Source organism: Trifolium pratense, linkage group LG7 (genome assembly GCF_020283565.1).
Source record: "Trifolium pratense cultivar HEN17-A07 linkage group LG7, ARS_RC_1.1, whole genome shotgun sequence".
NCBI classification, from domain to species: Eukaryota; Viridiplantae; Streptophyta; class Magnoliopsida; order Fabales; family Fabaceae; genus Trifolium; species Trifolium pratense.
The window spans coordinates 25418023-25440157 of NC_060065.1; the positions used below are offsets into that span (position 1 = coordinate 25418023).

The 22135-nt window shown below is 34.7% G+C and overlaps 1 long non-coding RNA gene and 1 pseudogene across 1 annotated transcript; both read right to left on the reverse strand.

The window, feature by feature from the left end:
* Positions 1–1552: 1552 nt before the first annotated feature.
* On the reverse strand, positions 1553–3226 carry LOC123895291. Its single transcript, XR_006804185.1, has 3 exons — positions 2806–3226; positions 2062–2269; positions 1553–1917 (listed from the first exon to the last, which is right to left on the reverse strand). It is a non-coding gene; the product is annotated as an uncharacterized LOC123895291 (long non-coding RNA).
* A 10798-nt stretch (positions 3227–14024) lies between these two features.
* Positions 14025–17950, reverse strand: LOC123896130 (annotated as a pseudogene).
* Positions 17951–22135: the final 4185 nt, after the last annotated feature.

Genomic DNA, 22135 nt, shown 5'->3' on the forward strand with positions numbered 1-22135 from the left:
ATTTGGTTTGAGTAAAATAGTGGGAGCATATTTAATTAAAGGCCTAGTTAAATATGTTTTAATCATGATACAAATTTTCTTATTTTTGTAGTTAGATATATTTAGCATATATTTTATATTTTACTGTAAAATGTCCTAAGGACATAAGGTTCAGAAAGGAGTTTCTGAATTGGTACATGTATTGAGAATCGTTCTCTCAAATACGAGAAAAACTACTAATGATTTTGAAAGAGTTAAAGTTTGAAGAAAGAAGTAAGACTTCTTCATAAACCTTGTTGTAGAAAGTTAAATTATCCACTTTTTATCTTAGGTATATGATACCAATTGTTAATTTCATATTTGTTGAAATATGAAGTTGTTTTAACGAAGTGAAAATTTGACTATAGATAAAGGCAACCTACGTTTAGAATGAAATAGTTTCATTAATCGTAGAAGTTGCTTTTGACATGGAACCAAATAATTGTTATTAAGTTTCCTTTAATAATAGAAACATTGAACATAAACCTTGTATTGACAAGAAAATGACTGCCTGCATGAATAATAGACAAGTGTTGTTACATTATTCCAACAATGTTTTCTATTCTAGTGTTCTAATCAAGTAATGGAATTGAGTTCCATCAACTTGATAACCTTATATATAACAATCATGAAAAAGAATCAAATAAGATTTGAACCTTATGCATATTAGTAGCAATATTGTTTAGTATTAATAAGTGAGACACACATTTCTAGATTCCATAGATAGGAATTTTGGACTCATTTGATTTATATCATTTGAAGGATATGAGTTCCACTTTTGAAAATAGTTCAGTGTGTCTATTACCAACTAAGACAAAGTGACATTTGATCTATTTGAAATATATATTTGAGATGTATATGAACCACTAAACTAATTTGCTAGATATAATTTTATTTCTTTTACTTCATTTACATTACTAATTAGCTTAGTGGATGTGAATATGTGTGGTTGACACAAAGTATGATTCTTTGAATTTGTTCAAAGAATTTATGAATGAAGTAAATGAATAATTTTGAAAAGTATTAAGACCATACGAACAAGTCGTAATGGTAAATAATTACTTAGATAAGGAGTATAGTAACAACTATTTATATTACATCATGTTTGACATGATTACAAATAAGATAGTTCGTTTATATCTCCAGCGACTCTTTCGAAAATTTATTTTAATTAGAGTTAGTCTTTACCCACAAAAGTTCCAATAAAAGAAATCATAAAGACACCATATTTGATATGGAGGTATGAGTACCTAGTTCGACTTTATGATAGTTTGAATTGTAAGGTTTATTAGATAAACTTAATTCCGACTTGGATGAATGTGTATTTGTGGAGGTATCCTAAAGAAACTTAGGAATACTAATTCTACAACGCTCACTATGACAAAAGTTGTTTTGTTACTACCCAACACCTAAAATATCAAATAAACAATTACAAGCGATGAATAATCCATCAGTTCTGATTAAAGCGTGATCAATAAACAATGTCAAAAACATCTCTAAGTGAGAAACTCAATGAATCCTGAGCTCCCAAAAAAGATTTTAGAAAAGTACTTAACATGCTCCAATGCTGCTATCACTTGTATTTAGTAAGATTTCAAAAAAAAATTAAATAAGCTCTTGTCCATTCCTAAGATATACTTCCCAATTTTTGGGTAATACAAGAAAAGAACACAAAATAGTGATATTAAATTTAAGCACATAATCTAACTAACGCCATACCTGCAACAATAGAGTACTCTTCCCAACGCCGTAATCACCGCTAATCAAATTTATTTCAAGTTCTATAACAAGCTCATGAGGCAATACATTTATAATCAACAAGTCAATTTTCCATAATAAAAACATTGATCATAATCTATAAGACATTCTTAATTCATATATGAAAACATGTCAAGTTTCCTGCACAATAAAAACAAAGATAAATTATAATATATCAACTAGAACTAATGGTAAGTTAAATTATATTCTAATAGCAGAGGCATCATTATTGGGATTGAAAACATTATAAATTTATCTTTTTATCTTAAAATTGGAAATCATCACCTATTGTAACTTGCAAATATATGGAGAAGATGCATTTGAGCAGCCCTTCTTTACAAGAACCATTCCATCACTACCCAAAACTCATATAGTAGTTACCATGATAAATCCAGTGTCATCAGGGTCTAATTCTTCCATGATAAAGCAGCTTATTCCTCTGCCTACTTCTGTATGTTAGACATTTGTTTGTAGAGGCACTAAGGCAAATAATCTGTAAACATAAATGAACATCAAGAATAATCCAATTCTGACGGGGATAAAATTGCATACTAGATAAACTGTTAGTTTTAATTACCGATGAAACTAAAAAGTAAATAAAGGCCAATGCTTAGATTACTAATGGCTTTTCAAAGCCTTCATCAGTCACCAAGCTCAAAACTAGAAACACTACCAACCTGCCTCCAAGGACCAAATGAAATCCAAAACACTAAAAGATAACTAAGACACATAAAAGGGACAAAAACACACCTTATCAAGCTAAAACACACTCCAAAATTACATCTACACTACCAAACCAAAAAAAGAAGACAATCTCAAAGAAAAAAATTCAGCAACACCAACACAACAACACCACATCTAGAAACCACTCCTGCAAATAACAAACACACCACAGACTGAGTAACCTCTACTGTCACTAACATCAAAACAACAACAGCATAATCCCCAAACCACACAATTTTAATCAATCTGATAAAAAAAAAATAACAAAAAAAGTGTTGTTGGTTGAGCAAGACTGAGTAACCTAACCTCTCATGACAAGATGGCGGTTCAACTGCGATGAACGATGGCGGAATGATGAAGAGTTTCTGGGTAAACGTGTTCTGAAACGATGGACAATGATGAACGATTGGGAAAGATGGTTTTAGGGTTTCAGCGAGTTCTCAAGGTTCAATTGATTTTTATTTAAGGGTTTAAATGGGATTCTGGGTTCAATCGATTGACATTTTATGGGGTTTAGGGTTTCAATGAGTTTTTGGGTGAGTGAGGTTGGTGAGAAGAAGGTCGAAGAAGAAGGGTTCTGGATGGAGTGAGAGTGACGATGGTCGAAGAAGAAGGGTTCTGGGTTTCTAGGTGAGTGGGTAATTTGAAGAATCGAGTGAGATGAATGTTTCTGGGTGGTTTGAAGGTCGTTTGGTTTGAGTGAGATGAACAAAGAGAAGAGGAGAATTGGAACTAGAGGTGGGAATAGGCTAGGCCGAGCTAGGCTTTGCCAAGCCTGAGCCTGGCCTGTCAAAAAATCGAAGGTATGAGCCTGGCCTGTGGCCTATCATAGGCTTAAATTCTAGGCCTGAGCCTGGCCTTTTGAAAGTCTGATGTGGCCTGTTAGCCTGTTTAAAAGCCTATTTCATATGAACATATTTAAATAAATAATTATATTTATTTTGAAATATACTTATGAACTAATAAAATAATGTTCCATTTGATATTTTAGAGAATTTGACTATATATGTCATCATATTTCAATTCTAGTTTATAATAATACATTTATATATGTTAAAAACTAATGTAGATTAATAAACTTAAATTACTTAAAAAGTTAATAGATTTATAATTTAATCAAAGTATAAATTTTAATATATAAATAATAATCGTAATAAAAATATTATTCATGTTAACTTAAATAGGCCGGCCTAGTAGGCCTCAAAGGCTTTTTTAATGGCCTGCGGCCTGGCCTTTTTAGCTAAATAGGCTTATAAAAAAGCATTGGCCTGCTCTATTTAAAGAAATAGGCTGGCCTGGCCTGAGCCTATGTAGGCTAGGCCTTAAGGCCATGTAGGCCGGCCTGGCCTGTTCCCACCTCTAATTGGAACAAAGGAAACTGTGACTGATTCGATCAAAGGAAACTACAAGTTTTTTTCCCTATAAAATTGATATGTTTTTTTTATTATTCAGCAATCAAGGGGTCAAAGGTTCGACACTCATCCACTACGTATTTTAATTAATTTATTTTCTTTACTATAGCGCTCATGTAAAACCCGCTATTATAAAGTTCCGCGTATTTGGATTTAATAGCGCTTTTTTCAAAAGCGCTATTGTAACACCCCTAGGTTCAAGGTTTTAAAAGCGTTTCTACGAAAAGCGCTATAAAAAGGCTCTGTCGTTAAGTTTTAATAGCGCTTTTTCAATAAGCTCTATTAAATAGGCGCTATTATAGCTCATTTTTGTAGTAGTGATATTCACACTATCTCCCTTAAACTTGACCCCGATAGCTTTCCCGATCCCCCACACGTCATCCACCGCCATTTGGTCATTGCCTTGAACTGCCACCCAATTCATCCAATCGTTATTGACAGAACCCGACGATGATGAATCTCCTGAAGAAGCTTGACAACTCATAGAACAAGATCGACTGTGAGGTGTTAAAGGTCTTAAAGAAGAGCGTTCGCCAGCGTAGGGGCGGGGACACTTGCTGATTTGATGTTACTATTCCAAAAAGACACTTAAAAGAGAACGAAGAGAAATACTTTTCATAATTTTGTTTGCATAATATTTTGTTGCATTTAATTTACTCTTTCTTTTCTTTTCCTCATAATCAATGGAATACCCAATAAAAATTATTTTTACAACTTTCCATAAAACTTATTTCAATGAAAACACAAAATGTCATACTACCTCCGTCCTTAAATATAAGATCATTTTGAAAAAAACACGGAGATTAAGAAAATTGATTGCTATATTAAATTTGTTGATAATTAGTATTAAATGGAAATAACTATTTATAACGTGTTTTCTTGATCTGTGTGATTTTTTCAAAGTGTTCCTTATAAAAATTACACCGAAGAGAGTATTAGATGGAGGGGAGGGGAGGTGAGGGGGTAATTTTGACAAAAAAAAAATTCTTATTAAATATTTTTTTTTAAAAAAATGTTTTTTATTCTTTAAAAAAAACAAAATTTAAAAACAAGATTTTTTAAAATGTTCCCTCACAATTTAAAATATTATCTTTACCAATTTAAAATGTTTTTTTGACCAATCAAATATCTCTAATAATATTTAAAACGTTGTAATGGAGGTGAGACTTTTTGTTTTTATTTTTTTTTTAAGAATAAAAAATGTTTTTTTTTTAAAAAATTAATAAAAAGATATTTTATTTTGTCAAGATTACCCCTCCCACTCCCCTCTCATCTATCTACTTCGAACCAAACAGATCCTTAAGAGAGAGAATGGGTTAATCTCAAAAAGATCTTATAATTATAGACGAAGTTAGTATTTCAAATTATCATATTTATATTTTTTCTCTAATAAGTGAATTTTTTTTCTTATAATATGAGAAGAAGGGAGCAAGTACTTAATAGCATTCATTAAAAAAAAGTTAGTACTTAGTAGTAGTAATTAATTTTAGGCTTAAATATCACATTAGTACATTGTGTTTTTTTAAAACAGTCCCTGCATGTCCAATTCCTTTTGGTTTTAGTCTCTGCTGTCTAAAAAATGCTGTTGTTTCCGAGGTTCAAAATCGTTAAATATAATTTTCAGCCACCGAAGAGATTACTGGATTGAGTCGCGGGTGAATACGCTTTCTTTAAGACGTTTCGCGGCACTGTCCAAAATTGTGCAAGGCAGACGATCAACTACGAAGTCTCCGGGATAAAACAGCCCAGTTCTCTACTGATACCGATAAATACTGCACTGTAGATATTGGGCAAGAATTACACCCTCAAATATGGTACTAAAACCATTGCGCTATGATTTTAAGTCCATTCTCATACGGTACTATGACCGTTCTAATATGGTATCGTGACCATTCTTATATGGTAACTAAGACCATTCAAATTATAGGGAATATGGCGCTATGACCATTCTTAAATTTGAAGGAACTCACTGTGATACTAGAATCACTCTTAAAACACAATAATAATACTAATATTAGTATATCAGAACAAATAGAATAAACTTCAATATTATTCTCTAATTATTCTCTAAGTTATTAGTAACACATCCTAATACAAATCTTTCTAATTAATTTGCATAACCGAATAATGAAACCAATTGATATGAATAATTCATTCATTCTAACTTTAATATGGCTCATTTCAATCAACTAAATATTTCAAATGAATATGTAAACCATTGATTCATAATCACTTACAAACCAAGAACATCAAATAATCTCTAAAGTCAGTGGATTTGATTATTTGTTCCATAAAAGAAAATAGGACTTACCGTTGCCGCAGGTTTTAATGAGCAAAACCATCAAGCACCAACATAGTGCTATGGGTGCTTGTACAATTGATAAGCTATAATTCTTTGAACAACAATTGGAGTATTGTCATATATTTGATGAGAGAGCCACCCACGAGATAGATATTTTACTGTGAGATATGTAACTTGCTCTCTCCGAGTAACAACAAGTGCTATATATCATCATCTATGATATGCTGGTGGCTAGGATTTAATTTTATATAAATAAGTGGATTATGCTCATGACTCAATAAAACTAGTGAGGTGGTCATTAAAAATAGGAACACATGCTTTTACTTTTTCTACTACCATTCCTATTATTTAGTAACTCAAGTAAGTTTCTACAACATAGTCTATTTTCATTATTTTTTTATTCTCAAAATACACACTAGTATATAATACATATTAATATGTTCTAATACCCGATGTGGGACTCAAATATTTTATTTTCAATTCACACATAATGTGTTATTTGTTCCAACAATCCCCCACTTGAATTTAAAAGAAAATTCTTAAATAGCGTAGAACGCTTCTATAAGATTGTGCATAAGCAAAGGTGACGCTTGTCTTGAACCTTCACATAGCAAGTAAGAGCCCGATTTAACAAGAGCGACACTTGTCTTGAACTCTATCTCAGATTTTTCTCAAACCCGCACACAACCTCTCTTAAGGTGTATCTTAAAAGCCCGTGCTTTAATGGTCCTGCACGTGTATCCCGGTTTCATGAACGCTCTAGGAGTTCGCCCCAAAACTCCATAGGAACCGGCCTCAGTTCCACATTCATATAGGTGAGTCTATCTGGAGTACTCCTGAAGCTTGGTACTCCACTCATATCAGAGTATAGATCTCATTAAGAGTTTCTATTATCTCATCCTTTCACTTCTGCTTCAGGATTCATGCTTCTTAACTTGCATGATCATTTCTTACCACTCACAACTTGTTGTTTACCCATTGGAACCTAATTCTTGGGATCTCCAGTCTTTTAGGTTGGGTTACCATTATGAGCAATTCATAGGCATTAGTCTCATCTTCTTTGATGTATTATGGACTTCATTTTTAGCTATTCCTTTCGTCAAAGGATCTGCTAAACTTTTATCAGTGTGTACATGACCCATTCTTACAGCTCTCTAAGTCTTTCATAGAAAAACATTTCCCTAACCAAATTTTGATTTCTTGTAGTGTAGGGATATCATTTCCGATGAGCAATATGTCATCCACATATAATACCAGAAATGATACTATGCTCCCACTAACCTTCTTGTAAACACAAGGTTCATCTTCGTTTTTAACGAATCCATATTGTTGTACTGTTTCATCAAAACGAAGATTCCAACTTCTGGAAGCTTGCTTCAATCTTTAGATTGATCGCTGTAATTTGAATACTTTCTTGGTTTCATTGGGAATATCAAATACTTCAGGTTGTGTCATGTACACATCCTCAAGGAGATTTCCATTAAGGAAAACAGTCTTGACATCCATTTGCCAAATTTCATAATCATGGTATGCAGCGATAGCAAGTAAGATCTGAATGGATTTGACCATCGCGACTGGTGAAAAGGTTTCATCATAGTCCACACCATGAATTTGTTTGAAGCCTTTAGCAACCAATCGTGCTTTGTATGTACTTATATTTCCGTCCATGTCAGTTTTCTTTTTGAAAACCCACTTGCATCCTATAGGATTAATTCCTTCAGGTGCTTCAACCAAGTTCCAAACTTGATTTGTGTACATGGAATCCATTTCAGATTTCATGGCTTCAAGCCACTTCGCAGATTCAGGACCAGTAACGGCCTCTTGGTAAGTCACAGGCTCATCTTGGTCCATGAGCAATACGTCACCTTCTTCTGATATGAGAAACCCATATCTTTCAGGTTCTAGACGTATCCTGTTTGACCTACGTGGTTCTTGTGTTGTTGGAGTAGGATTTTCTATCACAACAGCTTGTGTATCCTGCTCTTGTTCCTCCATTGGTATATCACTACTTTGTGGGTCTTGAATTTCTTCAAGATTTATATTTCTCCCACTAATTCCTTTGGAAACAAATTCCTTTTCAAGGAATACTCCATTCCTAGCGACAACAACTTTGCCCTCAGAAGGATTGTAAAAGTAGTATCCCCTAGTTTCTTTAGGGTATCCCACAAAGAAACATTTATCAGATTTGTGCTCAAGCTTAGTGGACATTTGTCTATTCACATAAGCTTCACAACCCCATATCTTTAAATGTCTCATATTGGGTTTTCGACCATTCCATATCTCATATGGTGTCTTTTCTACCGCTTTGGATGGAACTCGGTTAAGTGTATAAGCTGCAGTTAATAAGGCGTGTCCCCATAAGGAATTTGGAAGATCAGCATGACTCATCATTGATCGGACCATGTCTAACAAGGTTCGATTTCTCCTTTCAGAAACACCATTCCATTGTGGCGTTCCAGGAGGTGTGAGTTGAGACAAGATCCCACACTCTTTTAAATGATTGTCAAACTCTAGGCTCAAATATTCTCCACCTCGATCAGATCGAAGCATTTTGATTTTCTTGCCTAATTGGTTTTCTACTTCATTTTGAAATTCTTTGAATAAAGTAAATGATTCAGATTTATGTTTCATTAGATACACATATCCAAATCTACTAAAGTCATCCGTGAATGTTATGAAGTAATGAAAACCTCCTCTAGCAGGCGTATTTAGTGGTCCACACACATCAGTATGTATGAGACCTAAGAGATCACTAGCCCTTTCTTTGTGTCCGGTGAATGGGGGCTTTGTCATCTTTCCCAATAAACAAGATCGGCATGTCTCATATGATTCAAAATCAAAAGAGTCCAACATTCCATCTTTATGGAGTTTGGAAATGCGGTTTTCATTTATATGACCTAAACGACAATGCCAAAGGTAAGTTGGATTCAACTCATTAGGTTTTATCCTTTTAGCATTAATGTTATAGACAGGCATATCAAGATCAAGGATATAAAGTCCATTAATCATAATTGCATTAGCATAAAGAATATTATCCAAATAAATAGAACAACATTTGTTCTTTATTATAAAAGAAAAACCACATTTGTCTAAACAAGATACGGAAATAATATTCCTGCTAATTGCAGGTACATAATAGCAGTTCAGTAACTGAATTATTAAACCAGAAGGTAAAATCAAATCATAAGTTCCAACAGCCAAAGCAGCAACCTTTGCTCCATTGCCCACTCTTAGATCGACCTCCCCTTTTGCCAATGCTCTACTCGTTCCCAGGTCCTGCACATTAGTACAAATATGAGAACCACATCCAGTATCTAATACCCATGATGTAGAAGTAGACATATTAATTTCTATAACATTAATACCTGAAGAAGTGGAAGCAACATTTCCATTCTTCTTGTCCTCCAAATATTTTGGGCAGTTTCGCTTCCAATGCCCGGTCTTACCACAGTGGAAGCATTTCCCCTCCTTAGCCACGCCTCCAATAGGCTTCAAAGCCTTGGTTGATGGTTTGGCAACTGCTTTGCCTTTTCCATTTCCTTTAGGCTTAGTAGGCTTCTTTTGTTGCCATTTGGGCTTTCCATTGTTGACCATTAAGATGGTCTTCCCTCTTCCTTTCATGTTCTTTTCAGCCGTTCTTAACATGGTTGCAAGCTGGGGCAATGATTTATCCATGTCATTCATTAAGAAGTTCATGACAAATTGGCTAAAACTCTCCGGCAACGATTGCAAGATGAGGTCAATAGCCAGTTCCCTCTCAAGAGGTAAACCCAACCTTTCAAGGTTCTCTACATACCCAATCATTTTGAGTACATGAGGCCCTACAGGGTTTCCCTCCGACAGCTTGGTTTGGAAGAGAGCCTTTGAGACATCAAACCTTTCATGCCTTGCTTGCTCTTGGTATAGAGTCTTGAGGTGTTCGATCATATCGAACGCCGCCATGTTTTCGTGCTGTTTTTGCAACTCAGCAGTCATGGTCGCAAGCATGATGCACGAGACTTCTATGGCATCATTGACATGCCTATTATAAGCATCTCTTTCAGCCCTAGTAGCCCCATCAGGTGCCTCTTCAGGAACAGGCCCATCTAGCACATACAGCTTTTTCTCGTGTTTGAGGACAATCCTCAAGTTTCTGTGCCAGTCTAAAAAGTTTGTTTCATTCAGTTTATCCTTCTCAAGGATAGATCGCAAAATGTTGTTTGAGGTGTTAGATGCCATCTACAATTTAAAACATACAAAGTAAGTATCACGAGTTTAACATATTTAATTCGGCCTTTAATTAAATACGCTCCCGCTATTTTATTCAAATCAAATGACCTTCAAGCATATGATTCGGAAAATCCCGTTGGAAGATTTTCTAGAGGGTTGAAATCCTTATTTCACCTTGTTTTGAGTCAGCGGGGGCTGATCCCCCAAAACTTAGTTATTTTAGGTATGAACATTTCCAATTGTATCATATACAACTTTCAAATCAATTGGGCGAGTAACTCTTACTCTTATCTATCGTATAGACGTTCCCAATTATTGCTTCTAAATATGTTCTAATCTTATTAAAATAAATTTAGTTAAGTTAAACCCAAACGAATAACAATCGGGTAGATGGAACTACCACACCGCAACTTACCATTATAAAACGTGTGCTTCACGGAGGCAAACCCACACATTCGATATTGATCTTGAAGGGTGTTATCCATTTTGGAAAGCATTGAACTTAATATATTATTTGAAGGATTTTAGTTAATTTGATCTCACCTCACCACGGCTTATATATCATATATATTCGCACTCCAATCATTCAAGCATGCATAACAATTACACAAAATAAAAGTGATATGATTATGGCCCCTAACGCTATGATCCTCTCAAGCCAATGAGAGAATCTAAACTAGTCCTATAAACGACCTTGCTTCTCCAAGCTAGACCTCCAGGGTTGTTCAAGCGTCACGGTTCTTCTTACTTCCTTTTATTCTAATTACATTACATAAAAGAAAAACCCGTTTTACATACGAGGGAGTGGATGAGAAGAGAATGTACATATGGAATTTAAGAGAGAGGCACGACACGCAGGCCGTATTTCAAAATCCCAACAAATGAAATAAAAGACTAAGGCCATAATCACTCACAATAAAATAATAACAAACACACTTTTATTATTATTATTATTAAAGTCTCATAATTAAATAAATTAATTTAAAACCGGCCATTAATCACGCTACACAGAGTATTCTTAATGAACGATTCATTTGAACTAACTCTTATTTTATTGGCTTAACTACATATTTGGTCCCTTACGTTTAAAAAGTATCAATTTGGTCCCTTACGTTTATTTTAGGTTTCAAGTTAGTCCTTTCCGTTAGTTTTGTCACTAACACCGTTTGAACAGTACACGTGTCACTGTGTCCAAGTGCCACGTGTCAGTCCACATATGCAAATTGGCTGCCACATGTGACAAAATTGACGGAAAGGACTAACTTGAAACCTAAAATAAATGTAAGGGACCAAATTGATACTTTTTAAACGCAAGGTGTAACACCCAAACCCATTATTTATATATTTCTATCTTTAGTAAAATCTTTTTCAAAATACGCAACGGAAAGTAATGTTTGATATTATAAAAGTTGTGGTTCGAGTATTACATTCTTCAATCAAAATAGTACTAATGTAGTTAATTAGTAAAAATACTTATTTATACAAATCTTAAATCAACTAATGTATTTATTAGTTATACAAAACAACCTAGATAAGGAGACTCTATATACATATAAAACCCCAATTTCCCGTGTCACAATCAGAGCGGAGCTTCACCGACGACTCGACATCGAATACCACAAAAACCTGTCAATCTGGACCCCCAACGGTCCAGCACATAACACATAAAAGAGAGTTAGACAACATACTCAAAATATACAAGTGTAAGTAAATGGTACTTAAACACTTCTTCATAACAACATGCATAATCATACATTATACATATACATCACCATCATTCATGCATATTCATATATCATGCATATACTTCATTTATCACATAATCAATCATCCACAAAATACACCAAACATATAGTTTCACGTCGTTTCGGACAATACCAAAACATCCACAAATATCACATAACTCAGTTACAAATAGGAATATACATAAAGTTCCTAATGTAAATCTATCACCACAAATACATTGTTCAGATTATGGTCATGACGGACCCTGCGTTGTTCATTTTATAGTCATGACGGACTCTGCTCCTCACATACGGATTAACAATCAACATTTACCAAGTATGTGTCAAACATCATTTATCATAAAATGCACACATAATCCCTAATGCAATCTAATGCTTCACATTCATGTTATGTCCTCTAGACACCTCTAATGCATGTGGTACCATCGTCTTTATTAGAGTATCTCACCTCTAATATTCGTCTTTATCGAACAAATATAGTTCGATATCCGTCTTTATTGGACAAGCCAATATACAACAACAATTCATGAATGCATGTATATGTTTTTCATGAATTCACTCACAATCATTTTAATTAGCATTAAGCTCGTCATTTATAAATGTGGAACACTATCCAACATTCCGTCTTTATTAAGATAACACTATACCTTAATATACGTCTTTATCGAATAACATAATTCGATATCCTTCTTTATTAAGTTGATTAACACCTTAATATACTTCTTTTGACATTTAAACAAACATCATCAACACAATCATATTCCACAAATATAATCAACAACTATCATCACAATACAATTAATCATGGTTATAAACACCTAATTGCATGTTAGGATACCTTAAATCCATGTTACAAGTGCCTAATTGCACTTTAAAACATCAACAAAATAAGTTCTAGTCTGTCATGATGGCTTCAGCCAGAGAAAGCCAGAGAAAGCCAGAGAAAGCTAGCAGGAACCCGTGGCTTACTGGCTTCAGCCAGAGAAAGCCAGAAAAAGATAGCAGGAACCCAGGGCTTACTGGCTTCAGCCAGTGAAAGCTAGGCCTCGCTGCAAGGCTGGCCCAGCCAGCATGCCAGCCACAGGAGCTCTGTTTTCGGGTTTGAGCATAAATCCACCCAAAAATCCCATTTTTGATGTTCCAAATCCCAAATAAGTTTGTTTTCACGCATATAACATGTATATAAACATAAAAGGGCAGTTCATATCACCGATCTACAACAAAACACATCAAAAAGTAGTGATTCTACACTTTTACTCAAAAACTCATAAATATCAATGTTCTTGCTCAAACATCAACAAATTCTCATTTTTATCCAATAAATTTGTTCATACATCATGATAAAAGCATGTTAAACATGTTATGAACCTTAGAATCGATTTCCATTAAGAAAATTCATCCAAAACTAAAACGAAAATGGGGTGGAGGAAGTTCAGGTGAGGAGAAATCGACATTCACTAGTGGAAAAAAGACTTTTTAAATCGGTTCCTGGAGGCTATTTAAATCGGTTGGGCGACCGATTTAGAAGCCGTCGATTTAGAAAGTTTTTCGCTTTTAAATCGGATCTTGATCCGATTTAAAATATTTTATTAAATCGGTTAATCTGATTTAAAATCGTTTATTAAATCGGTTAGTCTGATTTAAAAAAAGTTCAAAAAGTACTTTAAGTTTCTAAATCTATATTGAACCGATTTAAAATCAACAATTTAAATCGGTTCACCCGATTTAAAATCGTTTTTTTTTTAAAAAAAAAAAAATTCATTCTCTCCCCCAAATTATACATGATTTAGACATTAAAACAGATTTCCACACACATTCCTTTTAATATTTCAAACACAATCATTAATAAAAAAAATATCAAAGAATCAAATTTCATACCAAATTATAAATAAATTCAATTACAAAATATTCATGAAACAAGGTTACCAAAAGTATCATGGATTTAAATATATCTTAACAAAACTAAAGAATGCTACTACCAATACTTCAATACACTATCCTAACCTAAAGCAAAGAGACACAGGTCTGCAAACAGAAGCACAAAACCAAATAGCACCAGCGCCTCAACAAAGAGATCCCTGACACCGCACCTGCATGCAGACACAACAAAAGTTAAGTACAAAAATTGCAAAGAAGTGAAAATGAGCATATGGTTATAATACAAAGCACCAGGTAGAGAATCATTTTCACAGTATCATATTCACATCATTGTCATTATCATTAAATCCTCATAAAAACACAAAAAACAAAGTTCAATCCATAAAAACAAGAACAAGATATAAGTCTAATATTTCAAATAAATATAATATCCAATATATAACTGAAGTCTTAATCTTTCATGATTAATGTCATACCTATTCATGGCATGAAAATGAGCATATGAAAAAATTGATCCACAAAGTGTCTTAAAAAACCTTGAAATTATTTACCTTTCGCTTGGTGTTACAGAATATAACAGCTTGAGTGATGGTAAGAGTACCATAAAGATCACACAGAGTATCAAACTTCCACTCCTCCCTTTCAACCGCAACAAAAAATTGCTTGATGCCCTGTATTTACGGGGCAAGGTAATTGCATCAATATCCAGTTAAATATCAGAAATCACAAAGACAATAAAAGCAATTGCTTACCTCTAATGTCAACTCATCACGTTTTACAAGGATCCTCATAGGATCTGTCATAAACTTATTTGTCATCTCCATAATTTCATGAGGTAGTGTAGCAGAAAACAAGCAAACCTACACAGTAAACACAACAATTCAGAGACTATATAAATCTGAAAAGAATACAGACAAGAATGTTCATGTTCCACAAGTTTAGCAAAACAAACATCACTCCAGTAACTGGGACCAAGAACCCTAAAGAAACATCCAGTTATGTTATAAAATGAGGTAGAACTTGTACCAAAATAAAAAATAAAAAAAATGAGGTAGAACTTCAGGTAGTTTGGCCAACATAAGTTTGAAATCCAAATAAAGACAACAGATTTATGAAAAACTGTAGCAGAACCTTATCACTTAGGTTTCATTCAAGAACACAAAAATGAAATGATTACAGTTTGCAGATTATATTATGAAAAAAAAGAAGTATCTTCATTGTTTAATCAAAACATTAAAATGACTCCTTCATATGATGTCCGGTCACTAAATCAAATTAGCAAACAGAAACACTGCACACTTCTTACATATGGAAAACAATAAACTAACTATCCCAGTGCACTTTAGTTTAGTTTTAGCATATATATTAAGATATCAAATTGCAGAAATTCCATTCCAAATACAATGACAGAGACGAGGGCATGGAGGTAAGGAGAACCTGAAGATCTGGTGGGAGATATCTATACACATCATAGATTTGATCTTTAAACCCTCTGCTCAACATTTCATCAGATTCATCCAGTAATCAAAAATAAAAACATAAGATAATCCTTGAACCATGACAACAAATAAGTAGAAAAAAATCAAGCATTGGCAAGTAGAAGCAATGAACTACCAGAATTAGCAACTTGATAGCTCTTGTGTGCAATGTTCTCCTTTTAATCATGTCACAAACTCGGCCAGGAGTTCCAGAAACCACATGAACTCCATGCTCAAGTTTCCTTATGTCTTCTCCCACACTTTTGCCTCCAATGCAAGCATGGGCTTGTATATTAATGAAATCTCCAATCGCCAATATAACCTTTTCAGTCTGTGAAGCCAGTTCTCTTGTCGGGGACACAATTAAAGCTTGCACCCTGTTCAGAAATTACAAAATTGGACTCACAAATTAATAAACTGATGTACATTGTTCAGAGCAAACTCATACATCTTTAATATTATAAAGTTGCCCAAAGATTAAAAAAAAATGTCATGAACGGAAGGCCAGAAACATTAACTTTCCATTTACAAATTTAGATAACTGTATCAGAAGATCAATAGTGGTGTATAGTGTATACAACAATGAATAATGATCATTAATTAATATTCACTTGAAATTAAAAATTAAAATTGTATCAAGTATCTCTAAAGCAATCAAGTAATTAACCACTATTAACAAACCATAGGTGGGTATTATGATATATAAGAACCTGTAACAAATCCTAAGTAAGGTAACCAGATTAAAATATCTCACCCTTAACAACACCCCATAAAAAACATATCAAACCCTTTGTTCATCCTTTAGGGTTTAACCAACCCCATCATTAAACTTTCTCTAATGCCATTAAATTTCCTAAATCCACATTATCCAATCCAATATAACACAAACATCAATAAAAATTCAAAACCCCTAATTCCCATCAAAAACCCTAATCAACAAATCCAACATAAAATCACCTCTACTCTTCAAATTCCTAATCCAAACAAATCAACAAAACAAAAAAGAGAAAAAGAAGAAGAAAGAAACTCACTCTCTGACGGAGGTATCAACAACCTGACAAACGGTAACCGTCTTTTATCCCTATCTCTTCGAAGCCGTATTGGAAGATTCCATGAAGCAAATCGTCTTTTATCCCCATCTCTTCGAAGCTTCCAATGGCGATTCGCCGGGACTACGGATGTTGTTGCCATCGCCGCCGCCGATTTGGGCTCGAAGATAGAAGTGAAAGGTTGGGTTTCGATTTTAGAGAGAGAGAGAGAAGGTTCTTCATTGTGTGTGAAATGAAAAAAGACTTAATGATTTATGTTTTTTTTTTAATATTAAATAATTTTTTTAAATCAGGCTAACTGATTTAGTTTGTTATTCACTTAAAAATCTGTCTCCCGTGTCCTGTTTTTAAGGTTATTAAATCAGGTGGATGACATCTGATTTAGAATGTATGATTTAGTAAGTGTTTTTTCCACTAGTGATTCTCCCCTTCCTCGAGTCACCCACGAATATGAAATCTACTCTCTTACCTTAGATCCGACGAAAGCTCGACGATTGCTCTTGATCTCTCTTGCTCAAGCTCTCCTCTTGCTCTCCCTTCTCTCTACTTCTCCAAGAACAACAAAAAGTGAGACTTTCTCTCACTACAAGGGCTAAATAGCGCCCCCTAGCTCACAAGGCCCAATGGGCCTCAAGCCCAATAGCTTGGCCCAACTCACGTTAACTCTCACTAACTCGCGCGTTAACTAAAACTCTCGATAAATAACTTAAAGTTACTATCTTACTTAAAAACCACATCACCAAATAATTAAACACTTAAATAGTGAATAATAAATTTGGGTCGTTACAACTCTCCCTCACTTAAAAGATTTTCGCCCTCGAAAATTACGCTACTAAAACAACTCTGGATAACTCATGTATCCGACCCTCCAACGAAACGCTCAAAACACTACACATACCAAGTTTGACAAAATTAGTTTATCCCATCCAACACAATTTTTGTCTATTTATCAACAAGAGATCAAGGACGGCCAGTTCCTCAATTTGTCGATAGATATTCAACAATCATGATATCGGCACAAACCATTCTTATCAGACCGCTAAAACGTCCACTTCGCACGAAACATCCATAGATTCCCATTCTACGACCTAACAACGTTACCCTAAAATAGGTACAACCAATCGAACACACTCCGAAAAGATACTTCCGTGGAATACTTCCACAACTCCATAATTCTCATAAATTTTTGATTCCCTCATGAATCACTTAATTGTGCTACATCACTTATTCATATTCGAATTTTATCCCAACTTATCACTGGATGACCACCATTCTAAATCTTCCTCGACACATCCCAGAATTTATCGTCTCTAACCGTCAAATTCATTTTCTCACATATCTCCAATCGTTGAGTCGAATCTGTAACACCCAAACCCATTATTTATATATTTCTACCTTAGTAAAATCTTTTTCAAAATACGCAACGGAAAATCACATTTAATTTATTGAATGTCGGTTCGAGTATTACACTCCTCTACCAAAATAATACTAATGTTGTTAATTAGTAAAAATACTTGTTTATACAAATATTAAATCAACTAATGTATTTATTAGCTATACAAAACAACCTAGATAAGGAGACTCTATATACATATAAAACCCCTTTTTCCCGTGTCACAATCAGAGCAGAGCTTCACCGACGACTCGACATCGAATACCACAAAACCTGTAAATCTGGACCCCCAACGGTCCAACACATAACACATAAAAGAGAGTTAGATAACATACTCAAAATATACAAGTGTAAGTAAATGGTACTTAAACACTTCTTCATAAAAACATGCATAATCATACATTATACATATACATCACCATCATTCATGCATATTCATATATCATGCATATACTTCATTTATCACCTAATCAAACATCCACAAAATACACCAAACATATAGTTTCACGTCATCTCGGACAATACCAAAACATCCACAAATATCACATAACTCAGTTACAAATAGGAATATACATAAAGTTCCTAATGTAATCTATCACCACAAATACATGGTTCAGATTATGGTCATGACGGACCCTGCGTTGTTCATTTTATAGTCATGACGGACTCTGCTCCTCACATACGGATTAACAATCAACATTTACCAAGTATGTGTCAAACATCATTTATTATAAAATGCACACATAATCCCTAATGCAATCTAATGCTTCACATTCATGTTATGTCCTCTAGACACCTCTAATGCATGTGGTACCATCGTCTTTATCAGAGTATTTCACCTCCGATATCCGTCTTTATCAAACAAATATAGTTCGATATCCTTCTTTATTGGACAAGCCAATATCTCTAAATATTCATGATGCATGCACTCAAACTCATGAATATATTCATCAACAATTTTGGCATATAGCCCGTCAACAATAACGTGGAACACTATCCAACGTCCGTCTTTATTAAGATAATCAATACCTTAATATCCGTCTTTATTAGAATAACATAATTCTAATATCCTTCTTTATTAAGTTGATTAACACCTTAATATACTTCATTTATACTTCATACATGATTAACAATCGTTATAAGCATCAACAAGCATCAACAAGCATCAACAATCATGTAAGAATAAGACACTGATTGAAAATACATGCAAAGGAAGATAGCAGATGAAAAATTGGTGAAATCTGCAGCATTTCCGCCTGGGGCGGAAATATTTACGTTTGAGGCGGAAGTTTACGTTTGAGGCGGAAATTTTTACGCCTGAGGCGGAAAAACTTCTGAAAGGTTGGCTGCTCACTGTTCTGCCGTTTCAGGCGGAAATTATTGTGCCTGAGGCGGAAAAACATGCGTTTTCTACACAAAAACGCCCAAAAATCCCATTTTTCATGTTATAAACCCCAAATGAGTTTGTATTCAAGTGCAACAAACATATCTAAACACAAAAGGACGGTTCATTTCACCGATCTACCATTTTTACTACGAAAAAGTAGAGATTTAACACTTTTACTCAAAACTCTCAAGAACACAAAGTTCTTGAGTTTAATCTTTCATAAACTCGTTTTTTAATCATTAAATCCGTTCATTAATCATGTTAAAAGCATGTTAAACATATTAAGAACCTTAGGAATGATTTCCATCAAGAAAATCCGTTCTAAGCTAAAACGAAAATGGGGTGGAGGAAGTTCGGGTGAGGAGAAATCGACATTCTCCCCTTCCTCGAGTCACCCACGAATATGAAATCTACTCTCTTACCTGGATTCGAAGAAAACACGACGAAGATCTCGAATCCCTAGCTCTCCCCTTGCTCTAGCTCCCAAGCTCTCCTCTTCCTCTCTTCAAGAACACAAGAACATGAGAAAAATGAATTTCTCTCTCTTTCCTTGCCCTTAATGGGCGCCCCCTCACACACACTCAAGGCCCATTGGGCCTCAAGCCCAATTGGCTTGGCCCAATAACACGTTAACTCTCTCTCTACTCGCTTAATAACTAAAGTACTCGATAAATAACTCTAGTTATTAACTTAATTAAAATTCCACGTTAAATAAAATATTTTAACACATAAAAATAATAATACGAAAATTGGGTCGTTACAGAATCCAAATACGACTATTATGTTCCTAAGTAATCTTTCAACCGATATTTGCATTCCTTAATGCAAACAATTTCCAATACCACTTCTCTTTAATCCCTTAGCAATTCGCTATTTCAAAATTAGGCTACCGCCTAAAATTGGTTCTCCAAACAATCATAACTTCTATCAATGTTCCTCATCATCCAGCATTGCAACAAGCATACTCTTCTCCATTTATTCACTCATCGAATTCTTTTTCACCTCCGACCTCTACCAATCGTCATCTTTCTATGGATAGCTACCTTTAAACTCCCCCTTAGTACATTCGATCCCAAAATCAAACTCTTGAATTAAATCTACAAAGCTCCAAATATTCGCCATACGATCTAATTCTATCAATTAAATTATATTCAACCTTTGTCTTAGTATTCTTACTAATGACTCCTTGTCTACTCCCAATATGACATATAGAAAATTTCCAAAATTCTCGTCCAAAATACATTTTTAGTTATACACCAAATCACTACCGTTCCATCATTCCTGATGAAACAATTTAAAATCCTTTACTTCATTGTCACCGATTGTGACCATGCTACATCAACATCCACGATGCATCTAACAACACTAGTCAACACTGACCTTCCAATTCCATAAATCCAAATTTCCTAGTAAATACTTACTTACTCTTATCTTGTGGGCACTACCAATTGCTCTCCGACACTTACCTTAGGCATCGCCTTCAACTCCTCACTCTATGTGCTCAACACAACATCTACTCACATGTTCGGTAATCCTTTTCGCAAACTCTCACCTAACACAAGTCACTTCCAACATGACCTCCCATTACTCATTCTCTGCACGTTCTTCAATGGCTAACTTTCTTATTTCTAATCATTCTAAGATGTTACTACTCACTTAGCTTCATCTCAACCTCCAAGAATTTACGATCTCGCTCAACATGTGACATCAATTGTCCGGTCATTATCCAAATCCAATCACTCTTTCTTCGACAAGCCTCTTAATTCCATTCTAGTCCTATTTGAGAATTCACTTCTTTCTCTCGACCAACCAACACCAAGGGCTCACTAATCTTCACATCTATTTTCCAAACTTCTCCAATTTTCTCAAGAAATGACTAATCATTTCAAATATACCCAACGTAATACTTTCTAGAAATCACCTCGCACACTAGACTTAGAACTCCAAATCTTTCAACCAATTCCACCTCTTTTACTATGAGTACTAATCTATCCACAAACTTCTTTAATCAAGCGTCTGCTACAACATCCGATCCACTTGGATGACAACTTAATTCAAAATCATCATCTCCTCAAGAATCTTAATCACTTCCTTTTCTACATATTCGACTCCTACTAATCGAATAGGTACTTCTACTTTGGTCCACACAAACAACGCCTCCATACTTCTAGTGCAACACACGATCCTCAATCGTCTCGAATTCTCTTCATCTCACTTAACCAATCTCACTAACGCCCCTACGGCGAAACACTTGGTCCGACAACTTCTCTTCTAGTAGTTTCTCACAACTTGTTGCTCTCATTCATTCCACTTCGAACAACGTCACCAACTCCTGAATATTCTGCTTCAAGAACATCTCTACTCATCCAATCTTCTCACGTTCGAAACATCTCGGAGGGATATAACCTACTCCCCCACTCATCTCAAACCCACCTACACTCTTCCACTAGAACTTCTGGTGCTCACACCTAACGGTTCTATCGTCTCTAAACATATTCTTCCTAAGAAGAAACTAGTATCGACATCGTTTACACGCATGTCGCATACAAGGGACAAAACCTAACCCACGATACCTAAACACTAACACAAATTCATGCAAGCATTCAAGTAACCTATACTTCCCTCACTTCTCAAAGTTAGGAAGTCAAAACAACACAAGAAAAATGAACATTGCATAGCAATAATTCATACTCACATTCAATCAACTCAGAACAAGACGTCAACAAAATAAATTTCTTGTCTGGCTCCCTCGCTTAGCAAAAGCTAGCGAGCTCCCGGCGAGA